Below are 10,162 nucleotides of genomic sequence, written 5' to 3'. Positions count from 1 at the left end.
AGCTTCATTTGGCCATCACTAATAAAGAGGAACAAAGTCTGCGTAAGGAGGATGTCGGGATGGATGGATGGGTCAAACAAACACAGGACTTTGACCCAGGAGACTGCTGTCAATGTCCCTTGTGAAAACAACGCTTACTTATTTAAAATAATGTACGTAAGGTATTTAACATTCTTAACTTACGTCACAAACGTGAGTTATGTACGTAAGTTAAGTTACGTAAAACAATTACTTATTTTAACCTAAACCACAATCTTTTCTTAAACCTAACCAAGTCGTTTTTTTTTTAATTAACAAACTTTAACCAAGTGTTGAAGTCGGACTACCCGGCAAGTTAAAAAATTAAGCAAAATGGTTACTCAGAGCGTTAAAAAATTGACGCCAGAGGGTCCTGACCAAGCATCCATATGTGACAAGTTGGGAGTGAGAATGTGCTGGTATTGATATGTTATTTGCAATTTTATTACAAAAAAGAATGACCATCATTTCCCTGTGGCATGTCTCTATGTGACAATATGCAAAATGGTAGCTATTTAAAAAATTAAACCCCAACAAACCCCCTGTTAAAGCCAAATCCAAATAAACACTGTAAGCGCTAAATCTGGGGTGTCAGGAGTCTTTGAGCTGCCTTCAGCAGAGTCCACATTAATACCAAAGCTGGCCCGCTACATGTCCTTGAGGGGCCAATTCATTAGTTAGCTGAAAAGCCCAATCAATCACAATGTATCAGGGAAGACTACGGATCATAATTCAGCTCAGGTACAGCAAAGAGAAAAGAAGGAAATGAGACGATGGATGGATAGAAGGAAAGGCAAACAAGACAGATTGGCAGGCAGAGGGAAAGGAAGAGGGATGATTGCAGCTTTAACTGCGGACAGTTTTAAGGTGGTATCCCATGAGTTGCTTGGTGTTGCAGTCATTTGAGGTCACCTGCCAATCATAAAGACTGCAGTATTTTGTATTTTGCTTTTCTAGAAATGGTGGAAAAGGATTTCCTTCTGAAAATAAAAGCCACAAGGAACTGAGCATGTAACAACATATGGAAATACTTCATGACCTTTCAAACCGTATTGTGTGATAAGTGATGGTAAGCAACATTTTTATTTTACTAGATGTTTTAAATGAAAGGTTTCTTAGCTGTATTATCAGGGGGGGCTCAGGTTTCATGATGAAATATGAGCTATTGATTAAAGAGCAAAGGGAAAGGCTCTGATGTGCTCCCCTAAGATGTCAGCAAAGGAAAACAGATTACAGTAATACACATACACACAAACAACCTCTAGGGGCAGTCCCAAAGGTCTGTATGTCTCCTCTACTTGTCTGCAATTGGTCCCCATGCCTTCATTGATTTCTCATAGATCAATGTAAAAAAAAAATAGAAACAGGTGTAGGTTTGCACCCAGAGGAAACAGCAGCACATTAATCACAGCCTATGCTCAGATACGATACCCATGCAGCTGCTCCGGAGCTAACATGAATTGGTTTAACAATGATTCAAGGCTTATCTATATATATCTATAATTATAAGAGTTTTAATGACTTTCAAGGCTATTGGCTGCTTAAGTGTGATGATTCAAAATGAGCGATTTAGAGCTTCAGAGGTGTAAAGTAGCTAAGTAAGTACTTTACCAAAGTCTAATGTTGAGTTAATGGTATCTTGCTTGAGTATCCCTTTTTCCCAATGTCAAACTGCATACGAAGCGTCATAGTTTACTATTTTACCAGTTGGTATGCAATAAATCAACGTGCTAAACAAAACAAATATATGTACTTAATACTACTTAGTACTAAGCAAGCTATCTTGTGGTACATTTTCATACTACACACTAATTCTGAGCAAACTTTGAGCAAGTAGTGCAAACACCCTAAAAGGGACAAAACCAAGCATGCTTAATAAAGTCAAAATGTGTTTTAGGTGCTTCCCATATTTGACTGTGTTGTTAAGGTGCATTGTTGTCCCACAATGCAATGCACAGAGGAAATTAAGGAGTTACTCACAGCCAGAGAAAGATTGTGGATGGCCGTGAAACAGCTCCAAAAAACACCTCAGAAAACACAAAGCAATTTGCGCTCATTGTCACGTTTAATTGGTAGTGACTTTCCAAAGTCACCGTTTGATCTCATCATTTAAGTAATTTAAAACAGTAAAGCACGTTGATTTTTTTGGTGACTTTTATGGGAAAGGAAACTTATACTGTACTATAAAACTTAATATATAAAAGATACAATTAGCATGTAGTATAGTATAGAACAGACATTTTCGCAGCAGACATTTTGGTGTAGTTAATAACATTAATACTGATAGCATTCAATGTATGCAAGCTAGTTCCAGGGTGCTGGTATTGTGCATGCTGGTTCACTGTCATGGCTCACTGGAACACTTGATGGAACTGAGCCATCATCAACAAAATGTCTCACACCTTGACTGGACTATACATCTGCCCATTGCACACAGTGCTAAAACTCCTTAAACAGCTATTTTGTATATATCTGTTTCTGTATTTATTGTTTATTCTCCTATGTTTAATATGTTTGTATGCACCAATCACCAAGGCAAATTCAAGGTAGGGTAACTACCGGGGCAATATATTCCTTTCTGATTTCTGTAGGTTTTCCTGCTACGACAAGTCAAACTGTCTGCTGTGAAAAAGGTCTATTGGGACAACTTAGAATGTCACTGCTAATTAAACATAACGGTTTTAATACTTTCTCCTGGTGCCGTTTTACCACCACTTGTTCTAATTATTTGCAGCTGTCTGTAGCTCCTCCATTTCTTCTTCTTCCAATAGTGTATATCAACAGTATGCACACTGACTGGATTGAGTAGACTTAATGTTGTCACTCCTCCAGTGTGAACACACTATTACTTAAAAGGCTGCTCAGAATTAGTATGTAGTATGGAATGGAACTGGAACACAGCCAGGTCTACTACAGCTTTCAGAATCCCTAAAAACACACTTATCCCCCCAAGAAGAAACCTGTCAGATGCCTACATACATTTGCCATAGATGGTTAGGTGTAGTGTTAAGGGCTCTGCACACCCACACAGGTGTTTTCATTAGTCTGGCTGATTAGACTTTTAGTCAGTCAGTCTCCAAGTTAGGTGGAGCTGAGTTGGGATTACACAGTAAACCTTTTTCACAGCAAACATTTGGCTTGTCGAAGCACGAAAAGCAAAAGTGTAATTGATCAAATTAAAAATGACTGCATTCCATTCATGTCCTAGTTCCAGGGTCCTGGAATTGTGGATGCTGGCTCAAGCTTGATTTATGGTTCTGCGTTGAATCTACGCCATAGGTAAGTACGTAGAGGACCCTATGCTGTACCCTACTCCATAGCCTGACGTGCTAAGAAAACTACAAGTCATGGCAACACAGACCGCTGTGACTGGTCCGCTTGGCTGGGCTTTACTGGTTACTTTTTCTCCACGAACAACATGAAATCAAGAATAGGGTTAACTTTTCCTGCTACAGCTTTCCGACCGTGGTCATAAAGCACAGGGGAGACACTTTGTTTCTCCGCCTCCACCGCCTGAGGCGGTACTCGCTCCGGAGCTAATCCCCGTTACTCTCTCACTCGCTCTACCACACACTTCCCACGCATACACACATGCTGGCTCTGCTATTCTCTTAAAGAGATACGCTAGAACAACGCAGACACACTAGCGCACAAGTATAAAACCTCACAACAGGCCACTTACGTAGGCTACGGCGTAGGCTCTTTGTAGAGAAAATTAGTAGTGTTTTTTTAAATGGAGTCTGATGGGTTTAGAGCTAGCAATGTTCTGGTTAAGCAAAAAGGTCTTAAAGAGGTTATAAAAAGGCCTATCTCTTTAGGGATCCTTTCCATAATGTCAGACACTTAGAATAATAAAAAACAACACTTTTAGTGGATGAAATTGATGATGCACTTTTGCCCTATAGGGGTACATTGCAGCCCGGTTCGCGGCTGCTGGTCACAGCATTCTAGCTAAATACTGGACCAATTTCAAAGATTGTTGTCCCCATCAGTCACTTACATAGCCTGGGTAAACCCTGACGAACTTCTGGCAAATTTGAGATTTGCTCTGCAAGTCAGTCTGGCGAAGAGCCCATTCAAACCCATTTCCAATGTCCCCAAAATCGAGGCACCAATCACAACCGCTGAGGTGGGCTTTACACCAATCACAACCGTTGAGGCGGGCTTTACGCAACGACGATAGCGCAGCGACGGCGAGCGGCTTTTTGTTTACATTCAACATGACGGCTACCGAAGCGCAGCGTCACCGGTATCGTCAATGAACCTTCCCCAGACCCACTCTCAGTTACAACTGAGAAGGGTCTGGTGTCAACCAGGCTATCACTTACACACAAAAACATGAAAATAGGGCCGAGGTTGAAAACAAAACAAAATTACCCTTTAAAAGTAAACCCACCAACCTTTACCAGCCATTCTACAAAGGTAATTTCACATTATATTTGAGAGAAAAAGGAATGTGTACACTGTGTGAAACAATGCTTTGATAACAAAAATCAAATATGACAGGACAAAATAAATGACTCTTCCTGAGGTTCACTACTCTAAGCAGAAGACAAATTAGAAATGTGTGTATTGCCTGAGAGACAGGTTTTAATAGTGTCATTTAATAGTGACTTTTACTTTAATTCTCTCAATTTGTGAGAGCAGGTGTCACTTTCTTTTTTAGAATTTGGATATCTCATTTGGTCAGGAACTCATTATCCTTTTCAGACCAAGCTGGTGCAAATAAGTATTGAAAGGACAGATTTGAATGGAAAATAAAATGAATTCATTTCCCATAGCGTAGACATGGAAGCTCCGGAGGGGCTGTGGAATTCAACTGGAGTGTGGTGTTTAATATGTGGCTGCATTAAATTAAAGCCAGAAAAAGAGGATTTTAGCACATCACACTGTGCTACTGTCCTGTGAAAAGGTGGCGTGCCTCTATCAAATGTTTGCACACTAATGCTGACGTTTCATGAGTACAACGTGTGTATATCTACTCTTGAAACGACAACACATTCTCACTCTCCCATCGCCTAAAATATGGATGCTTGGTCAAGGGCCTTTGGCGTTTGTTATTCACGCTAAAAGTCTCCTTTAGCGTCGGGACTCTTGGCATCCTTTGGCATTTGTTAACCACGCTAAAAGTGCGTCCTTTGGCATTTGTTATTCACGCTATAAGTCTCCTATAGCATTGGGAACCTTGACGTCATTTTTGAGGCACTGGGTCGGGATGTACTGACTGACATGCACAAGAACAGGACAGTTAGGTGGAAAAGATGGTGGGTGGAGTTATAAAATGTATGTTTCTGTGACACAAGTGACAAGAACGGGACACGAACCCCGGTCTCCTGGGTGAAAGTCCTGTGTTGTTTGACCCATCCACCACCCCAACCAACCTCCTTACGGTTTTTCATTCTACTCGCTACCGTTGTCGCTCTAAATCCTACATCATCTCACAGCACCGTGGTCTTGCTGCTGCTCTGCCCCGTGCGTTCCATGCAGACGCTGAAGGGTGCTTTTTGCGTCGTATCTGACGCTGAGATCCACTTCCCAAGCGTCCGTATTTTATAAGTTGGGAGTGAGAATGGGTTGGAAACAATGACTCTCTGAGGCTGTGATGGCCTCAACAGAGAGGTGACAGGAGATTTCCTTTTATCGGCTTTTATGAATGTCACTAAATGGTGTGAAAATGGCAGCCAAGTAGCTACAACAGAGCAGCACTGGTGGATTTGTCCACGTTTAATGAAGCAGCTGGTGGGGAGGCGAGGCATTGTCTTTCCTCTCATTGGGGATTCATTGAGGTAGTTTGCAGTAGCCAGGGAGATGCCATCCCCTTTCATCCCTCCTCAAATGGCCGCCTGTCTGCGGCGGAAGCCAAAAAAAAAAAGCTCAGCTATTCCTGAGCACATGGTTGGGGTTCAGCAGACATGGACCACCACAGCTTACTAAGGTGTTAAAGAGGACATGACTGCACATGAGTGCAATTAAAGCAAATAACACATAAAGAAACTGGCCAATGGTTCCATCAATCAATGTGAATGAAGTCTAGCATGAAAGCCAACAGAGGAACCAATGGTGGTAAATACAATGTACAATGGTTATCACAACAAATTCAAACAAAAGCATTGTATAAAAGTAATAAAAAAATGTACAATGTACTCATTACCCTTCCAACACTGCTGGTACCAACATTGGAAAGCATTGTTCAACCCCAGAAAAATGTTTTTAAAAAACCCAACCCGTTCTCACTCTGAACTTGTATGCTTGGGCAGTGGCTGTCAGCGTCAGATACAATGCAAAAACCACCCTTTAGAGTGTGTGTAGAACGCACCGGGCAGAGCAGCAGCTACGCGGCGCTTGAAGATGACGTAGTATTAAGAGTATGAAAACCCAAATTCCGCATAGGGAGGGTGGTTGGGGTGGTGGATGGGTCAAACAACACAGGTCTTTCACCCCTGGGGTCCGGGGTTCGTGTCCCCCGTGTCACATTTCCTAAACCTTACTGTCCCATTCTTCTTTTCCTAAACCCAACTGTCTTGTCATTGTCCCGCATGTTACGGAAACGTACCTTTTATAAGCCCTTTTCCCGAAAAGGTCCCGACCCAGCGCTTTTGAATAAAGCTTGTTTAGATATGACGCTAAAGGAGACTTTCAGCATCAACAACAACGCCAAAGGCACCTGACCAAGCCTTCATATTTTAATCGACTGGAGTGAGAATGTGTTAAAAAAAACCATACCAGTGGTTTTACATGGTTTAGCACATTCATTACAAAGGACTATCTTAGGCTTTCCATCACGACTTACTATTTTGCAAAGCATGCTACTGTTTTGTCAGGAAAAAGGAAACTATCTTAAACTCCTTAAATGTGCTTGAGTTATCAACCCATCACAGTGAGCATCAGGCCTGCATTATTTTCTCTGTCAGTACAGAAATGTGAGAGGGTAATGTAGTGCATTATTTATTTAGCATTGCACTTCCATTAAGGCAAGACACTCCAGGTGAGTAGGGTAACATCTTTAACTAATAGATATCACCATGTAACTTCCCCAGTTGATTACTTACATCAAGACAATTATTTCTCGTTTTACAAGTGTTCTGAAACTTTATATTTAGATATGCAAATGAGGCATTATCTTATGCAGTATTTTTTTAAAAACAGCAGTAATTTGTATAAATTTCCAGAACAGAAATCTAATCATTGGATAAAGCCAGATTCAAAGTTTCATTTTGTTGACATATTAAAGTCAGTTTTTTTTACAGAGGGCATTGTGGATATCTCTTTTTATCACTCCACAAATCAGAAAATGCTGTCAACGGCCAGAAAAAATATCCATATTTTTGGGAATAAAATGTTATATAACTCTGACTATGAATGATATATGAACTAACCCCTTCTGTAAAGACCTTCAGAATAGAGATAAGAAAGGATGTCAGTGCTACTGAAGTGGAGATTTCATTCAGTATGCATGATTTGTAGTTCAAACTTCACGCACCCTTCACATTTAGATCAAGATTCAAAATACCAATAAAAACAGCTGCTTAGAGTACGAGGTTAAGGAGAAATCAGGGCAAGGAGGTTAAGAAATGTGAAATTTAAATAAACTCACTTTGTGACACAATTACTTTGAATTAGCAACCATCAGTTGTGAGGCTGTTTTATATTTAAATAAAATCTTTTATCAATGACAGCTGTAGAAAAAAAAACACTGTTCCAAAACATATTCACATTCAGATATTATATAACCTTAAAACCTTTGTGTAGAATTTCCTATATAACAGCACTGACTACTGCCCTGTGTAACAAATTGAGCCTTATTTCTCTGTTCGGTTTTCAAAGATACATGGAAGTCGGCTAACAAGTCCGGTAGGAGACGGTGGACATTTTTTTTACAATACACAAAATAACACTGAAGGATAGAGATTCCTACAATGGCTTATTAATTAATACAATATGGGAATGGCTTCTGTTTTTTTTTTTTTTTCACATCTAACTTTTTGAAAAAAAGAGATACCTCATAAATGCATTATTCTTGTTCCTGGAAGGAAATAAGATAAAAAGACAGTTGAATAAATATACAAGATGAATAAGAAGACACTTTCTAATACAACGTATTACAGTGATGTGCAGTAAAAACCAAAAATAGGAAAGTGATGTAAAACAGAGATTAGACAGAGGTAATACAACTGCATATTGTAGTTACAGGTATCATTTGCACTCAACACAATAAAATAACGAGTGCTTTGTAAGAGACATAAGACAATTTGTAATTATGAACAAAACTGTAACACTTTCTTCAAAAAGTTAATTGAAACGATCTTAAATGATACACAATATTTTCGATCTTAAATGATACACAATATTTTCAATTTTACCGAAACTATTATGCTGTGTTAAAGTGCTGCGGGGAGAGTTCGACATCCAAGACTTCCAGGCGCTGTTTCAAAGCACTGCCTTTGCATACTAATCTGTATTTGAACCGATGTGTGTAGTTCAAGACAGAATTCGATACAAAACAATGTGATCATGAAATGATGAATAAGACGGTTAAATGTTGATCCCATCCAACGACGTACCTTTGGGTTCAACATTGGGGGGGTTGAGATTTCCACTTTTGAGCGAAATTTTAATTTTGAGCATATCAAACACATTCTGGTGAATTTTTCTGCAACAATTTGTGCCTTTTCTGCATCAATTTATGGTGCACGTCTTTAATTATGTAAAGGAAATTATTATTAGTTATTTGGGGGGGATGGCGCTGGCCAGTTTTGATTATTGGGGGGGGGGGTGTAACCTCTCCGCCACCCTATCCCCCTTGTAAATTACGCCTATGATCCCATCACATTCTGGACATTATTGTTTGCTGCTTGGCATGATCGAACACGGTGGTTTCCAACCTTTTTGGCTTGTGACTCCCTCAAACAAGGCAATGTCTTTGGCTGACAGTTCCTCACATTTTTTAAGAATATTAAGAGCCCTGTAGACACAACATAATTAAATGATACAATTATCCAGTTAACAAGATAAAAAGAAAACATGCATCGACCTAATGTTGTGTAGCATAATGTTTATGTTTTCTTCTGCTATCCTATCCTGTTAATAGTCTCACAACCGCTCAGATTTATCTCACAACCCTGTGGTTGGGCCCAAGGTTGGAAACCACCGCTGTGTAAAAGTAGTAAAACCAAAGTAAAAGAGGTTGTTTTCCCCGGTGTGTGTACAATATGTGTTTAATCTCAGACAAAATAATCCAGCACCAATATAGAAAAAAAAATAATCCTGAAGTGACAACTGATGAAAAACTGAGTTAGATGTACTTGCATGCAAAACAGAAAAGAATTCAGTTGTAGAGTTTGGGAAAATCATCATAAAGCCTTTTATACATCCTTGGAAATGTTCTATGCCTTAAAAAGAGGCAATGTTAAGACAAAACTGCAAATAGAATTAATGTAAATGATTTTCTTTTACTCTCTCTCTTTTCTTTTTGAACCAAACACCTCCAGAGTTCCAACAGTAATGTTCCTGCAGTCCAGCCACACCAGCTCACACTCTCTGCTGTGTTCTTAGCTCACAGTGCCCCTTGTGGCCACTTTTAAACATTGCGCCTGCTACCCTCCCATTCCAGTACTGCTTTCCAAACGAGGCAAGTGTATGTGTATGCTGCTGTATGTGCTTATATTACATCTTTAAAATCTGACTTTTTTGACATTTTTAGAACATCACAAGGAGATGTGAACCACAAAAAACAGCACCAAACCAGTGTTTAAATTATAGTTTTCAACCTTCAAATGTTTAGTTTGGCATGAACATGAACATGAACTTCAATTAAACCTTTAGCTTAAAAAAAAAATTCAAAAAAAGTAAAACCAGAGACGGTGAAACGTACACCAACACATCAGATGTGGTTATGAACTTTTGGCAAACACAAATTATTTCATGCCCTTAAGTGTAACAAGCAGCAGTTTCCTTGTTTTCACAACCAGTTTCCTTGAACTCAACGCAAACATATGATGCCTAAAGGGCAGCCAGTGTTTGTACATGAGCAAAACAAATGATGAGCTGGAGTCTTTCCAATACTGAGCTGTCACACACTCCAACTTGTTCTGGGGGAAAAAATCAAGCAGGGTATAAAGGAGTTGGAAGTGACAGTGGATGGTTT

The sequence above is a fragment of the Sander lucioperca genome, chromosome 6 (assembly GCF_008315115.2).
Source record: "Sander lucioperca isolate FBNREF2018 chromosome 6, SLUC_FBN_1.2, whole genome shotgun sequence".
Classification (NCBI taxonomy): domain Eukaryota; kingdom Metazoa; phylum Chordata; class Actinopteri; order Perciformes; family Percidae; genus Sander; species Sander lucioperca.
The sequence above is the reverse complement of the archived record's forward strand: the minus strand, read 5'-3'. Positions refer to the sequence as shown.